Raw genomic sequence first — 17142 nt, 5'->3', positions numbered from 1 at the left:
AACTATGATCATACTCCAAACCTACAACCCTGGATGGAGAACCACCCAAATTTGGTGGGGAAGTGAGCAAATCAAAACCAAGACCAGAGACGTTATATCCAACAAACACTTTCCACAACGCCTATTAAAACCAAACAGCTATCTGCTCCGAATCACCATCAATTGATGACAAGCTCTCTAAGTCCGAAACCTTAATTGAAGGAGTATGCAAAGACATTCGAAACAGTAAAGCCATTCAGAGAGGAAGTGCAGTCAAACATGCAGAATCAAAATGCTGCCATCAAGAAACTGGAGACACAAATCAGCTATCTGTTAAGTAGCTCCTAAACCACAACTTTTGCTATGATGCCCATTCAAGCAAAAGGGAGGAGTGTCAAGCTATCACACTTAGGAGTGGGAAGGAACTGAAGGAACGTCCCAAAAACCACAAGAAGAAGGCTCAATGAAAAGAGAAGAAGAGCAAGATGGAGTTCAACCGTCCACGCTAAATCTGCAGAAAGAAAAAGGGATACCAAACTGAACATCTCAAGAGCTCCATACCCAACTATTGAAGAAAAGGGAAGAGACAACCAGTTCTTGAGATTTTTGGAAATTTCAAGAAGCTACAAATCAACATACCCTTTGCTGAAGCCATAGAACAAATGCCACTCTATGCAAATTTTTGAAGGAGCTAATGACTAAGAAGAGAAGCTGGAAGAACAATGAGACTGTGATACTAACCGAAGAGTGTAGTGCTATCATTCAGCATAAACTACCCCAGAAACTGAAGGATCTTGGGAGTTTTCAGATCCCTTGTATTATAGGAGAAATCACAGTGGAGAAGGCTCTTGTGACTTAGGGGCCAGCATCAATTTGATGTCAGTAGCTATGATGAGAAAGATGAAAATTGAGGAGGCGAAACCAACAAAAATGGCCCCTACAACTGGCAGACCGATCGTTCAAATTCCCTCACGGGATAGTAGAGGATTTGCTGGTAAAAGTGGGAGATTTCATATCCAGCAGATTTTGTGGTGCGGCAGCGGAGGCGCAAGACCTTATCATTTGGGAAGGCATTCTTGCCACGTGGAGCTGTCATTGATGTTCAGAAGGTGACCTCACCCTGAGATTACACAATGAAAAGATGACATTCAATGTGTTCAAGGCATGAGTTACCCACCCGAACATTGGGGAATGCATGAGGTTAGATGCACTTGAGGATGAAGTGCAGGAGAATTTTGAAGAAGATGAACCTGAAGAAGACGAGAGATGGTGGAGGAAGAATCTGAATCAAGTGAAGAGGTGGCCACAGCAGAAATACATATACCAGATGCACCAAAGGAAGGGAACGAAAAGTCAGAAGCCCCTAAACTTGAACTCAAAGCACTGCCACCCACTCTCAAATATGCATATCTAGGAGAAAATGAAAACTATCCAGTGATCATAATTCATCCCTCAGTCAAGATCAAGAGGATGAGCTACTCAAGGTGTTGCGGGAGCATAAGGATGCCATTGGATGGACCCTTGTTGACCTGAAAGGAATCAGTTCAGCCATATGCATGCATAAAATACTGTTGAAAGATGATGCCAAGCCATCCATTCAATCCAAAGAAGGCTGAACCCAATCATGAAGGAAGTGGTACAGAAAGAGGTTATGAAGCTTTGCAAGGAGGGGTCATATACCCAATTTCGGACAGCCCTTGGGTTAGCCCATACATGTTGTGCCAAGAAGGGAGGAATCACTGTGGTTACCAATGAGAAGAACGAGCTCATACCTACAAGGACTGTCACAGGATGGCGGATGTGCATAGACTACAGAAAACTCAATGAGGCTACACGAAAGGACATTTTCCCCTTCCATTCATGGATCAGATGTTGGAAAGACTTGCAGGGCACGCATATTATTGTTCTCGACGGTTATTCAGGATATAACCAAATAGTGGTTGATCCGAGAGACCAAGAGAAAACCTCATTTACTTGTCCGTATGGAGTGTTTGCCTATAGGCGCATGCCATTTGGGTTATGTAATGCTCCTGCAACTTTCCAACGCTGCATGCTTTCTATCTTTTCAGATATGATAGAAAAATTCATTGATTTTTGTATGGATGATTTCTCGGTATTTGGAGATTCCTTTCCTAGTTGCCTACATCACCTCGCCTTGGTATTGAAAAGATGCCAAGAGAGCAATTTGGTCTTGAACTGGGAAAAATGCCACTTCATGGTGACAGGAGGAATAGTCCTTGGTCACAAGGTCTCTCACCAAGGCATTGAGGTTGATAGAGCTAAAGTAGAACTTATTGAAAAACTACCCCCACCCAGTGATGTCAAGGCAATTAGGAGTTTTTTAGGGCATGCTGGTTTTTACAAAAGGTTCATTAAAGATTTTTCAAAGATAGCCAAACCTTAAGCAATCTCCTTGTATCTGATACACTATTTATCTTTGATGAAACATGCATGCTAGCATTTGCACATTTGAAAATGAGGTTATCCTCTGCTCCTATCATCTCCCCACCTGATTGGAACTTACCATTTGAATTGATGTGTGATGCATCTGATTTTACAGTTGGGGCAATGTTAGGACAAAGGAAAGATAACTTAGTTCGTGTGATATACTATGCTAGCAAAATCCTTAATGAAACTCAGAGAAATTATACCACAACTGAAAAGGAGTTGCTAGCAATAGTTTTTGCATTTGACAAATTTAGATCATACCTCATTGGTGCTAAAGTGATTGTCTTTACAGATCACACAGCACTTAAATATTTGTTTGCCAAGCAAGAATCAAAGCAAAGACTAATAAGGTGGATCTTACTGTTGCAAGAATTTGATATTGAAATCAGAGACAAGAAAGAAGTGGAAAACAAGGTGGCAGATCACCTATCCAGAATCCCTCATGATCAAGGTAGAGGAAATGATACAAATGTGAACGAGCTCTTCCCCGATGAGCAATTGATGACAGTTCAAAAAGCACCATGGTTTACAGATATTGCAAATTTCAAGGCAACTGGTGCATTACCTCCAGGGATCAATAAACATCAAAAAAGGAAGCTCATGAATGATGCAAAATACTTTGTCTGGGACGAGCCATATCTCTTCAAGAAATGTTCAGATGGAATCCTTAGAAGATGTGTTTCGGAAGAAGAAGGAAGAGAAGTCCTGTGGAATTGCCACGGTTCATGTTATGGCGGGCACTTTGGAGGGGACAGAACTGCCGCAAAGGTGTTACAAAGCAGATTCTTTTGGCCCACCCTTTTCAAGGATACCAAGGAACTAGTAAAAAGCTGTAATGAATGCCAAAGATCTGGAAACCTGCCCAAAAGAAACGCCATGCCACAAAATTTCATCTTAGAACTAGAACTGTTTGATGTGTGGGGAATAGATTTCATGGGACCATTCCCAACCTCATATGCAAACAAGTACATCCTGGTAGTAGTGGATTATGTTTCCAAGTGGGTAGAGGCTATTGCAACCCCAACTAATGATAACAAGGTAATCATGAACTTCCTCAGGAAAAATATCTTTAGCCGGTTTGGAGTCCAAGATGCCTCATCAGTGACGGAGGGAGTCACTTTTATAACAAACCACTAGAAGCTCTCCTCCTACGATATGGGGTAAAACACAAAGTAGCCACACCTTACCATCCTCAAACAAGTGGGCAAACTGAGATATCCAACAGAGAGTTGAAGAGGATCCTGGAAAAGACTGTGGGTGCATCTAGAAAGGATTGGTCGAAGAAGCTGGATGATGCTCTTTGGGCATACAGAACAGCATTCAAAACTCCACTTGGAATGTTTCCATATTAACTGGTCTATGGAAAGGCTTATCATTTACCACTGGAGCTGGAGCACAAAGCTCTCTGGGCTATCAAGATATTAAATTTTGACAGCATTGCTGTTGGTGCAAAAAGGATCTTGCAGCTGCAAGAGATGGAGGAATTTAGGTCACAAGCCTATGAAAACACTAAGATGTATAAAGAAAAGGCAAAGAGAAAACATGACATGCATCTTGTGCCCAGAAGTTTTGAAAAGGGGCAGCGAGTACTCCTTTACAATTCTAAATTAAGGCTGTTCCCAGGAAAACTTAAGTCAAGGTGGTCCGGACCTTTCATGGTTACGAAAGTATCACCATATGGCCACATCGAAATCACAGATGAAGGTTCAGAGAGGACTTTTACAGTGAATGGACAAAGACTCAAGCATTATCTGGGCAACATGGGGGAAAACCCAGAGTAAAGTACCATCTCAAGTAATTAAGGACTCGTCGAGCTAGCGACGATAAAAGAGCGCTCTGTTGGAAGGTAACCCAACCTCAGGTAGTTTCACTTTCATCTTTATTTCAATAAAAAAATCACAAGTCGTTTCCCCCGTATTGTAAGGAGCTAAGTTTGGTGTTCCACACTAGAACAATCCAAGAGTGATGGTGTAATTCTAAGTTTGGTGTTCCACCAAAGGACATTGGTTAGAATTACACTCCACTCCAGAAGAACATTGCTAGCTCCATCCAATCAAGAGAAACCACTTAGATGTAGTTAGACTATAGGTTATCATTACTTTGTTGACAACAAGATATGGGGTTCTCTGCATATGTGCAATGTTTGGACTGGGCAAGGAACTAAGTTTGGTGTTCACACACCAAATTGAGTTCAAAAAGCACCAGCATACATGCAAGCTAACTATGTCTCAAGTGCTTTGGGAACAAGCAACTTCCAGTAACCTTGCAGGAACCTTATGAGGAAATGGTGCACCTCCACCCAAAGAAGCTAGGCAGCAAAAATTAGGATGATGACAAAGAGAGAGGCCAACCAGAAATCATCACCCAAAGGTTGTATTGTTACTTAATTCCATTGTACTCAGAATTGTTGAAAGTTGGAAGTCCGAATGCACTTTTGATTTGTAGTTACTCGTAGTTGAACCCTTTTTAAATTCTGTCTTTTAAGTTCTGAATAGGTCTATGTGTGCTAGTCTTTATGTCACTGCATCCTCCTTAACTTACTTGTATGCTTGTCCCTTTTTAATCAAATGAAGAGAGAATGTTCATGTTTCAAAAGACCAGAGTGGAGTTCACACTATGGAGTACATTCATGAGTTTGTAGTATGATCATAAGTTAGCTAAGTTGGTTCAACCATAAGGTGGGATGACAACTATCTAGCCTGAATACTTTGCTTTGAATATACTCATGAGACTAAGTATATGACAAGATCCTAATAAGAGAAAGAGAAAAGAATAATGAAAGTGGAAAAACAAAAGAAAAAGAGTAAGCAATAAGGCTAGGCACCAATGGTTTTGATCTTAAGATATGTGTCTGTGGTGTTCCTGTGTGAGGGATCTACTTGGATGAATAAGCTCTTAGGGGTGCTTTATCACTTGGTAACTTGGGTTAACTAACCCGAGATTATCAGCTGAAAGTCCATTATCAAGAGTAACCCTCACCACAGAGCATTTAGTAACCCAAAGAGGTGCTGGACACCAAGGTCTCAAGAAAGAAAATAAATGAACTATATGCTTGTGGTGTGTATGTATGGGGGAGAGACTTGAGGGAGTAAGTCCTTAGGGGTGCTTCAACACCTAGCACCTTGAACCAACTGGTTCGGGAGTGTTGGCTAAAAGCTTATCTTAAAAAGTTGCCCCCTTACAGAGCACTTAGCCTAAGAACACCAATAAGCTCTGAAATGACAATAAAGGGATCAATGAATAAAAGTCTCATGGGATGTAAGCAAAGTGAGTGTTTTAAGATATGATAAAGGTCTGAAAGCCAGGAATGAACCTAAGTTGCTATGCATGAAACCACCATAAAATTAGTGATATGACTTCCACAAGAATGACTCATTCCTCTGGATATTCCATTCATCATTCTCTTGTTCCAGTACTTGCTTAGGGATAAGCAAGCTTTAAGTTTGGTGTTGTGATGCCAGGGCATCTTGGCCAGTTTCACTGACCTTTTCTTTACTGTTTTTAGGGTAGTTTCATGCATTTCTTTAGGAAATAAGCTAGTTTTGGGTAAATATTCACCTACACCTTGATTCAAGCATACATTGTGCATTTTACATTATTTCATGAGGATTTTGCATGAATTTAGTGACAAATACCCATGACTTGGACTAGAACTTTGATGCACTCTGTTGCTTGATTTCAGGACCAAAGGAAGCAAGGAAAGGGAGGTAACTTGCAAGGTTAATGAGAAAAGTGATTGCCAATAACACTCTCAAAGTCATCATTGCCCACGTTAAGAGTCACGTTAACTAAGTTAACGTGCACTCTAACGTGGAGAAGGGAAGTTGAGCCAACGTTAGTGACACTTAACATTGTCACTAACGTTGGCAAACACTCATGAGTGGCCACGTTAGAGCCCACGTTAACCTAGTTAACGTGGCCTCTAACGTTAAAGGGGGAAGAGAAGCCAACGTTAGTGACATTCAACATTGTCACTAACGTTGGCCTAAGGATGCAACACACAACGTTAACTTCCACGTTAACTTGGTTAATGTGGGAGCTAACGTAAGAAGTGAAAGTTGTCGACAACGTTAGTGACACTCAACATCGTCACTAACGTTGGAAGCAACCACACAACCCCCAAGGAGCCACGTTAACTTCCACGTTAACTTAGTTAACGTGGAAGCTAACGATGAGGAATGAATGATGAGCCGACGTTAGTGACACTCAACATTGTCACTAACATTGGGATGGCTAAGAATGGCCACGTTAGAAGCCACGTTAACCTAGTTAACGTGGACTCTAACGTGAGATCTAGAGGCACATTGGAACGTTAGTGACAATATTGAGTGTCACTAACGTTCTCGAAGTTTGGCAAGGCCACGTTACAAGCCACGTTAACCTAGTTAACGTGGGCTTTAACGTGAAGCAAAAAGGGGCACACTGGAACGTTAGTGACAATGTTGAGTGTCACTAACGTTCTCGAAGGTTGTCAAGGCCACGTTAGAAGCCACGTTAACCTAGTTAACGTGGGCTCTAACGTGAGGCAAAGGGGTACATTGGAACGTTAGTGAAAATGTTAAGTGTCACTAACGTTCTCGAACTTATACTTTCACTAAATGTTAACACCCCTAACGCCCTGAGCTAAAGTCTCTGCCCACTTAGCACTTTTTCTCTGCAAGTAAAGCCAAGCCCAAATGAGGAAAAGAACTGCTTCAAACTCAAGATCCAAAGGCCCAAGACTTGAAGAGCAAACTAGAAACTGAGAAGAGTAGTATATATAGGAGTAGCTTTGAATTGATAAAGGAGTTCTGGTAGTTGGAAAAAGGGAATTACTCTCTGTATTTTACTTTCTCTGCAATTTCTAGTTCTATGATGTATTCTCCATCTTTATTTTCATTTTCCAGAGCTATGAACAACTAAACCCCTTTCATTGGGTTAGGGAGCTCTGTTGTAATTTGATGGATCAATACTAATTTTCATTATTCTTCTTCTATCTTTTCTCTTGATTTTATTTGAAAGCTTTCGATCTTCATCTAATTGAGTAGTTATCTTGGAAGAGAAGCTATTCAAACTTGGATCTCTTTTGAACCTTGAAAGAGGAATGAAGAGATCAAGCTAGAATTACTTTCTCATGCTGGACCAAATTGGGTTTGGATGGGTACGAGACTATAACCCTCTCAATACTTGATTTGGAAAATGCATGTGGTATAATCAGTGACCATACTTCATCTCTTCTCATAAGCAATTGACCAAGGAATTGGCTATTGATCAAGATTTGGGAGATTAAATTGCAAGAAATTGTAATTCAATCACTTAAGATTGCCAAGGAGATCAATGAGTGCATTGATTGAGGAAGAGATGAAAATGAACTTGATCCAAAGAATTACAACATCTCCTAAGCCCAATGAACTCCCCATCTCTGATCTACCCATTCTCTTTAATTTCTGCCATTTACTTTTATGAGCAAATCCCACATTCCCATTTAAAATTCTGCAATTTAATTTCAGTCATTTACTTCCAGTCCTTTAATTCTAGCATTTAGTTTTCTGTTATTTACATTCCCGCCATTTTATTTTCTGCAACTCTCAACCCAAATTCTGGATTCGCTTAACTAGAACATTCTTCTAGTTAAAGTTGCTTGATCAATCAATCCCTGTGGGATTCGACCTCACTCTATTGTGAGTTTTTACTTGACGACAAATTCGGTACACTTGCCGAAAGAAGATTTGTTGAGAGACAAATTTCCACCCGCATCACTAATGCCTCTTGGATTCTCAGCTTTTTCATCACAGATGAAGGTATCAGATTTAAACTCAAGCCAACATTATACAGGACCTTGTCAAAAGTGATCTTTCAAATAGGACATAGGAGCTAAAAGCTCCCTGTGCCTGGCATCTTCCTTGGTAGCTCATTATGAATTAGAGTGATGTACTCCTTATCCAGTGCCTCTAATTCATCTCCTTCTAAGGCCTTCTTTTCAAGGGGTAAGATCTTTATGAGTGCAGTAGAAGGAGGCCTTTACTCCAAAACTTCAATAGCAGGAGTATTTAATTGCAGTTTCTTAGAGACTTCCAAAAACTGTGAAGGGTTCTCATCCCTGATTTCTTTTTGGGGATTCTGAGGGTGTGGTATTTCAGGCACCTGGGCCACCAAAAGGGCGTGTGGCAGTGTCTTTTCAATCTCTTGTTGAGCCTTTTCTTTATTTAGTCCATCAACAGTGTGTACCACCTTAGGCTCAGCCTCCTTGATCCTGATGGGGGCCTTACATTCTTCTCTTGGATTCACCTCTATGTCACTAGGAATAGTGTTAGGAGGTCTCTGAAGTTTTCAAGGGTATGGTAGTTTGGTTCTATACTCTGGGACATTGGATAATGTAGGATAAGTGTCCAGAGCAACTGGAAATGGGTTGTCAGGATGCTTGGGGGGAATGTCTTTTGAATTGATTTCAATTGCCCCCTTCTCTGGGTGTTGAACGCCTGATGGGAAAATTTGTGGAAAAACACGAATTTCCAAAACACCCAAATCTAACTGGCAAGTATACCGGGTCGCATCAAGTAGTAAAACTCACATGAGTGAGGTCGATCCCACAGGGATTGATGGATCAAGCAACTTTAGTGGGTGATTAGTTTAGTCAAGCTAACATTGATGTGAATTGTGTGAAATTGTAACCAACAGGAAGTAAAGGACAATGAATTTAAAGTTGCAGAATGTAAATTGGCAAGTAACTTAAAGAGCAAGAAATGTAAATTGCAAGAATCTTAAATTGCAAGAAATGTAAATTGCATGAAATTAAAGGGGAGTGGGTGCTGAAAATTAAAAAAAGCAATAGATCAAGCAACTGGAAATTTAAATTACCGGAAGAATAAAGGAAATTGGATGCTGGGAATTAAAACAGAATTGAGATTGTGAAGTGCAGTGAATTAAGGAACGCTCAGATGCTCAGCTCAATTACAAAATAAAATTGAAGATCTCAGGGAATCAAAGAGACTAGAAAACAAGTCTAGATCTCAAGCCCTTCCTTGATTCAACAGCAGATAATTGCAGAAGAAAATAGAAAAGAAAGCAGTAAAGACAATTTAGATCCAAATCACAATTCCTTCAAATTATGCAGCAAGTAAACAGAGAGAAATCTCAGAGGGAGAATGAAACAGAACACCTTCAATTCTCCACCCAAGATTTAAAAACAAAGAAAAGAAAACTAAAGAGAGAGAGCTCTCTAATGCCAATGCTCCCTAGTGGAGCCAACTTCTCAATGCTCTCTATCAGAGCCAAGCAGAGCTCGCCTTTCTAAAATGAGAATGATCCCTTATATAGGCTTTTTACAAAATGAAAATGAAAATGAAAGTGAAATTAAAGACAAATTATAATTAAATAAAATTCCTATTTTATCTATCTCTTGTGCCTTTGAGTGATGATAATGGGCTTTGCGTGCTTTGGATTTGGGTTGAAGATGGCCTTTGTTGATTGCTCTTGGAGTTGGAGAGAAACCCACTTGTGAACCGGGACATAAAGCACAAAAGCTTGAGTCAAAGTTTGAGGTAAACTTTGGCTCAAGCTTTTTATACCAGCCACCCCCGTTTGCTGCTATCCACGTTTGAGCTAAAGTTTGAGGTCAAACTTTAAGCCAAACATGGATCCCCTTGTATGCATGTGTGGCGCCAACGTTTGCCAAAAAGCTTGAGGCAAACGTTGGCGCAAGCTTTTTCTCCCCTGGTGGTGCACGAAATTGTGATGTCCAGGCTCAAACAATCCCTAGCAACGTGAGCAACTTGGTACGTGCAATCGTGATTACACTTTGATTATATAAAATTTACGGCTCTTTCTTTCCCTGGCAATGGCGCCAAGAACATGGTGCCAATACCATGGTTCACAACTTCGATACAACTAACCAGCAAGTGCACTGGGTCGTCCAAGTAATACCTTACGTGAGTAAGGGTCGAATCCCACGGAGATTGTTGGTATGAAGTAAGCTATGGTCACCTTGCAAATCTCAGTTAGGCAGATATAAATTGATAATGGTGTTTTCGAATTTAGTATAATAAAATAGGGATAGAAATACTTATGTAATTCATTGGTGAGAATTTCAGATAAGCGAATGGAGATGCCTTCGTTCCTTTGAACCTCTGCTTTCCTACTATCTTCATCCAATCAGTCTTACTCCTTTCCATGGCTGGTTTTATGCAAGGGCATCACCATTGTCAGTGGCTACATCCCCTCCTCTCAGTGAAAAATATGTTCACATGCTCTGTCACAGCACGGCTAATCATCTGTCGGTTCTCGATCATGCTGGAATAGGATTCACCCTCCTTTTGCGTCTGTCACTAACGCCCAGCACTCGCGAATTTGAAGCTCGTCACAGTCATTCAATCATTGAATCCTACTCGGAATACCACAGACAAGGTTTAGACTTTCTGGATTCTCTTGAATGCCGCCATCATTCTAGCTTACGCCACGAAGATTCTGGTTAGGAGATCTAAGAGATATTCATTCTAGCTTATTTCATGTAGAACGGAAGTGTTTGTCAGGCACGTGTTCATAGGGGAGAATGGTGATGAGCGTCACACATAATCATCACCTTCATCACGTTCTTGGGTGCGAATGGATATCTTAGAAGCGAAATAAGATGAATTGAATAGAAAACAGTAGTACTTTGTATTAATCCTTGAGGAACAACAGAGCTCCACACCTTAATCTATGGAGTGTAGAAACTCTACCATTGAAAATACATAAGTGAAAGTCCAGGTATGGCCGAGATGGCCAGCCCTCAAACGTGATCTAAGATAGCATACAACTGATCGAAGATACCTAATACAATAGTAAAAGGTCCTATTTATAATAAACTAGTCACTAGGGTTTACATGAGTAAGTAATTGATGCATAAATCCACTTCCGGGGCCCACTTGGTGTGTGTTTGGGCTGAGCCTGAATGTTGCACGTGTAGAGGTCCTTCTTGGAGTTGAACGCCAGCTTTTGTGCCAGTTTGGGCGTTCAACTCTGGTTTTGGCTCCTTTTCTGGCGCTGGACGCCAGTTTACGTCATCTATTCTTGGCCAAAGTATGAACTATTATATATTTCTGGAAAGCCCTGGATGTCTACTTTCCAACGCAATTGGAAGCGCGCCATTTCAAGTTCTATAGCTCCATAAAATCCACTTTGAGTGCAGGGAGGTCAGAATCCAACAGCATCAGCAGTCCTTCTTCAACCTCTGAATCTGATTTTTGCTCAAGTCCCTCAATTTCAGCCAGAAAATACCTGAAATCATAGTAAAACACACAAACTCATAGTAAAGTCCAGAAATGTGAATTTAACATAAAAACTAATGAAAACATCCCTAAAAGTAACTAGATCCTACTAAAAACATACTAAAAACAATGCCAAAAAGCGTATAAATTATCCGCTCATCACAACACCAAACTTAAATTGTTGCTTGTCCCCAAGCAACTGAAAATCAAATAGGATAAAAAGAAGAGAATATACTATAAATTCCAAACTATCAATAAAACAGAGCTTCAATCATATGAGCGGGACTTATAGCTTTTTGCCTCTTGAATAGTTTTGGCATCTCACTTTATCCATTGAGGTTCAGAATGATTGGCATCTATAGGAACTTCATATTTTGAATAGTGTTATTGATTCTCCTAGTTCAGTATGATGATTCTTGAACACAGCTATTTCATGAGTCTTGGCCGTGGCCCTAAGCACTTTGTTTTCCAGTATTACCACCGGATACATAAATGCCTCAGACACATAATTGGGTGAACCTTTTCAGATTGTGACTCAGCTTTGCTAAAGTCCCCAATTAGAGGTGTCCAGGGTTCTTAAGCACACTCTTTTTTTTTTTTGCTTTGGACCTTGACTTTAACCGCTCAGTCTCAAGTTTTCACTTGACACCTACACGCCACAAGCACATGGTTAGGGACAGCTTGGTTTAGCCGCTTAGACCAGGATTTTATTCCTTTAGGCCCTCCTATCCACTGATGCTCAAAGCCTTGGGATCCTTTTTATTTACCCTTGCCTTTTGGTTTTAAGGGTTATTGGCTTTTTCTGCTTGCTTTTTCTTATTCTTTCTATATTTTTTTTCGCCTATTTTTTTTTCTCTCTTTTTTTTCTGCAAGCTTTGTTCTTTGCTGCTTTTTCTTGCTTCAAGAATCATTTTTATGATTTTTCAGATTATCAAATAACATGTCTCCTAGTCATCATTCTTTCAAGAGCCAACATATTTAACATTCTTAAACAACAACTTCAAAAGACATATGCACTGTTCAAGCATACATTCAGAAAACAAGAAGCATTGTCACCACATCAGTATAATTAAGCTAAGTTCAAGGATAAATTCGAAACTCATGTACTTCTTGTTCTTTTGAATTAAAACATTTTTCATTTAAGAGAGGTGATGGATTCATAGGACATTCATAACTTTAAGACATAGTTACTACTACTAATGATCATGTAATGAAGACACATAGATAAGCACATAACATAGAAAACGAAAAACAGAGAAAGCAAGAACAAGGAATGAATCCACCTTAGTGATGGTGGCGTTTCCTTCTTGAGGAACCAATGATGTCCTTGAGCTCTTCTATGTCTCTTCCTTGTCTTTGTTGCTCCTCCCTCATTGCTTTTTGATCTTCTCTTATTTCATGAAGCATGATGGAGTGCTCTTGATGTTCTACCCTTAGTTGTCCCATATTGGAACTCAATTATCCTAGGGAGGTGTTGATTTGCTCCCAATAATTTTGTGGAGGAAAGTGCATTTGAGGCATCTCAGGGATCTCATGGAAATGAGCTTCTTGCGCCTCTTGAGCTCCATGGATGGGCTCTCTTGTTTGCTCCATCTTTTTCTTAGTGATGGCTTGTCCTCTTTAATGAGGATATCTCCCTCTATGTCAATCCCAGCTGAATTGCATAGGTGGCAAATGAGGTGAGGAAAGGCTAACCTTGCCATAGTGGAAGACTTGTCAGCCACCTTGTAGAGTTCTTGAGGTATAATCTCATGAACTTCCACCTCTTCTCCAATCATGATGCTATGGATCATGATGGCCCGGTCTATAGTAACTTCAGACCGGTTGCTAGTGGGAATGGTTGAGCATTGAATGAACTCCAACCATCCTCTAGCTACAGGCTTGAGGTCCAATCTTCTTAGTTGAACCGGCTTGCCTTTGGAGTCAACCTTCCATTGAGCTCCTTCTACACATATGTCCATGAGGACTTGGTCGAACCTTTGATCAAAGTTGACTCTCCCTGTGTAGGGGCGTGCGTTCTCTTCCATGTTTGGTAAGTTGAACGCCAACCTCACATTTTCCGGACTAAAATCTAAGTATTTCCCCCGAACCATTGTAACATAGTTCTTTGGATCCGGGTTTTTACTTTGATCATGGTTCTTGGTGATCCATGCATTGGCATAGAACTCTTGAACCATTAGGATGCCGACTTGTTGGATGGGATTTGTTAGAACTTCCCAACCTCTTCTTTGAGTTTCATGTCGGATCTCCGGATACTCATTTCTTTTGAGTTTGAAAGGGACCTCAGGGATCACCTTCTTCTTGGCCACAACATCATAGAAGTGGTCTTGATGGGCTTTGGAGATGAACCTTTCCATCTTCCATGACTCGGATGTGGAAGCTTTTATCTTCCCTTTCCCCTTTCTAGAGGATTCTCCGGTCTTAGGTGCCATCAATGGTAATGGAAAAACAAAAAGCTTATGCTTTTACCACACCAAACTTAGAATTTTGCTCGCCCTCGAGCAATAAAAGAAAGAATAGATGAAGAAGAAGAAGAAATGGAGGAGAGGAAGAGTGGGAAGTGTTTTCGGCCAAGAAGGGTGTAGAGGGGTGTGTTGTGTGAATTTGATGAAGAATGGAGGCTTTATATAGGGAAGGGAGGGGGGTTAAGGTTCGACCATATGGGTGGGTTTGGGTGGGAATTTGGTTTTGAATTTTTGAAGATAGGTGGAGTTTATGAGGTAGGTTTATGGGGAAGAATAGATGGATGTGAGTGGTGAAGAGGTGATGGGGAAGAGAGTTTGAGGTGATTGGTGAAGGGTTTTTGGGAAAGAGTGTTTATGGGGTTGTGTGAAAGAAAGTGGTGAGAAGAAGTGAGTGGAGGTAGGTGGGGATCCTGTGGGGTCCACAGATCCTGAGTGGATCCTGTGGGGTCCACAGATCCTGAGGTGTTCAAGGATTTACATCCCTGCACCCATTAGGCATGTAAAAATGCCTTTGCACACAACTCTGGGCGTTCAGCGCCAGGTTGGTGGCCATTTTGGGCGTTCAACACCCATTTGTGTGCCATTTCTGGCGTTCAGCGCCCAGAAGCTGCCCATTTTGGGCGTTCAGCGCCAGCACCATGCTCTGTTCTGGCGCTAAACGCCAGACAGATGCTCCTCCAGGGTGTGATTTTTCTTCTGCTGTTTTTGATTCCGTTTTCAATTTTTATATTTATTTTGTGACTCCACATGATCATGAACCTACAAAGACATATGACTAAGAAAAATATAGTTAGATAAATAGAAATTGTGTTGCCTCCCAACAAGCGCTTCTTTAATGTCAATAGCTTGACAGTGGGCTCTCATGGAGCCTCACAGATGTGCAGAGCTTTGTTGAGACTCTCCAACACCAAACTTAGAGTTTGGATATAGGAGTTCAACACCAAACTTAGAGTTTGGTTGTGGCCTCCCAACACCAAACTTAGAGTTTGACTGTGGGGGCTCTGGTTGACTCTGCTTTGAGAGAAGCTTTTTCTGCTTCCTCTCCATGGTTGCAGAGGGAGATCCTTGAGTTTGAAACACAAGGGAGTCCTCATTCCATTGAAGGACTAGTTCACCTCTGTCAACATCAATCACAGCTCTTGCTGTGGCCAGGAAAGGTCTTCCTAGGATGATGGATTCGTCCTCTTCCTTTCCAGTATCCAGGACTATGAAATCAGCAGGGATGTAAAGGCCTTCAACCTTTACTAACACGTCCTCTACTTGTCCATAAGCCTATTTTCTTGAACTGTCTGCCATCTCTAATGAGATTTTAGCAGCTTGCACCCCATAGATTCCCAGTTTCTCTATTATAGAGAGGGGCATGAGGTTTATTCCTGAACCAAGGTCACACAGAGCCTTAAAGATCATAGTGCCTATGGTACAGGGTATTATGAACTTTCCAGGATCCTGTCTCTTCTGAGGCAATGTCAGTTGATCCAGATCACTCAGTTCATTGATGAACAAGGGAGGTTCAACTTCCCAAGTATCAATGCCAAATAATTTGGCATTCAGCTTCATGATTGCACCAAGAAACTTGGCAGTTTGCTCTTCAGTAACATCCTCATTTTTTTCAGAAGAGGAATACTCATCAGAGCTCATGAAGGGCATAAGGAGGTTTAATGGAATCTCTATGGTCTCTAGATGAGCCTCAGAGTCCTTTGGTTCCTCAGAGGGAAGCTCCTTATTGACCATTGGACGTCCCAGGAGGTCTTCCTCCTTGGGATTCACGTCCTCTCCTCTCCTCCCAGGTTCGGCCATGGTGCTTATGTCAATGGCCTTGCACTCTCCTTTTGGATTCTCTTCTGTATTTCTTGGGAGAGTACTGGGAGGGATTTCAGTGATCCTTTTACTCAGCTGGCCCACTTGTGCTTCCAAATTTCTAATGGAAGATCTTGTTTCATTCATGAAACTTACAGTGGCCTTGGACAGATCAGAGACTAAGTTTGCTAAATTAGAAGTATTTTGTTCAGAGTTCTCTGTCTGTTGCTGAGTGGATGATGGAAAAGGTTTATTATTGTTAAACCTGTTTCTTCCACCATTGTTAAAGCCTTGTTGAGGCTTTTGATCCTTCCATGAGAAATTTGGATGATTTCTCCATGATGAGTTATAGGTGTTTCCATAAGGTTCACCTAAGTAATTCACCTCTGCTATTGCAGGGTTCTCAGGATCATAAGCTTCTTCTTCATAAGAAGCCTCTTGAGTACTGTTGGATGCAGCTTGCATTCCATGCAGACTCTGAGAGATCATATTGACTTGCTGAGTCAATATTTTATTCTGAGCCAATATGGCATTCAGAGTATCAACTTCAAGAACTTTCTTCTTCATAGGCATCCCATTATTCATAGGATTCCTTTCAGAAGTGTACATGAACTGGTTATTAGCAACCATGTCAATGAGTTCTTGAGCTTCTGCAGGCGTTTTCTTTAGGTGAATGGATCCACCTGCAGAAGTGTCCAGTGACATCTTTGATAGCTCAGATAAACCATCATAGAATATATCCAGGATGGTCCATTCTGAAAGCATGTCAGAAGGACACTTTTTGGTCAATTGTTTGTATCTTTCCCAAGCTTCATAGAGGGATTCACCTTCTTTCTGTCTGAAGGTTTGAACATCAGCTCTAAGCTTGCTCAGCTTTAGAGGAGGAAAGTACTTGGCTAAGAAAGCCGTGACCAGCTTATCCCAAGAGTTCAGGCTGTCTTTGGGTTGAGAATCCAACCATAATCTAGCTCTGTCTCTTACAGCAAAAGGGAAAAGCTTGAGCCTGTAGACTTTAAGATCTACTCCATTAGTCTTAACAGTATCACATATCTGCAAGAATTCAGTTAAGAACTGAAAAGGATCTTCAGATGGAAGTCCATGAAACTTGCAGTTCTGCTGCATCAGAGAAACTAATTGAGGTTTCAGCTCAAAGTTGTTTGCTCCAATGGCAGGAATGGAGATGCTTCTTCCATGTAAATTGGAATTAGGTGCAGTAAAGTCACCAAGCA

At 41.0% G+C, this 17142-nt stretch overlaps 1 non-coding gene across 1 annotated transcript; it reads left to right on the top strand.

Moving 5' to 3' along the window:
* The first annotated feature begins 16672 nt into the window (after positions 1-16672).
* On the top strand, positions 16673-16780 carry LOC112780528 (small nucleolar RNA R71). The gene has a single exon (XR_003191359.1). It is a non-coding gene; the product is annotated as a small nucleolar RNA R71 (small nucleolar RNA).
* The last annotated feature ends 362 nt before the right edge of the window (positions 16781-17142 follow it).

Source organism: Arachis hypogaea, chromosome 19 (genome assembly GCF_003086295.3).
Source record: "Arachis hypogaea cultivar Tifrunner chromosome 19, arahy.Tifrunner.gnm2.J5K5, whole genome shotgun sequence".
NCBI lineage: Eukaryota > Viridiplantae > Streptophyta > Magnoliopsida > Fabales > Fabaceae > Arachis > Arachis hypogaea.
The sequence above is the reverse complement of the archived record's forward strand: the minus strand, read 5'-3'. Positions and strand labels throughout refer to the sequence as shown.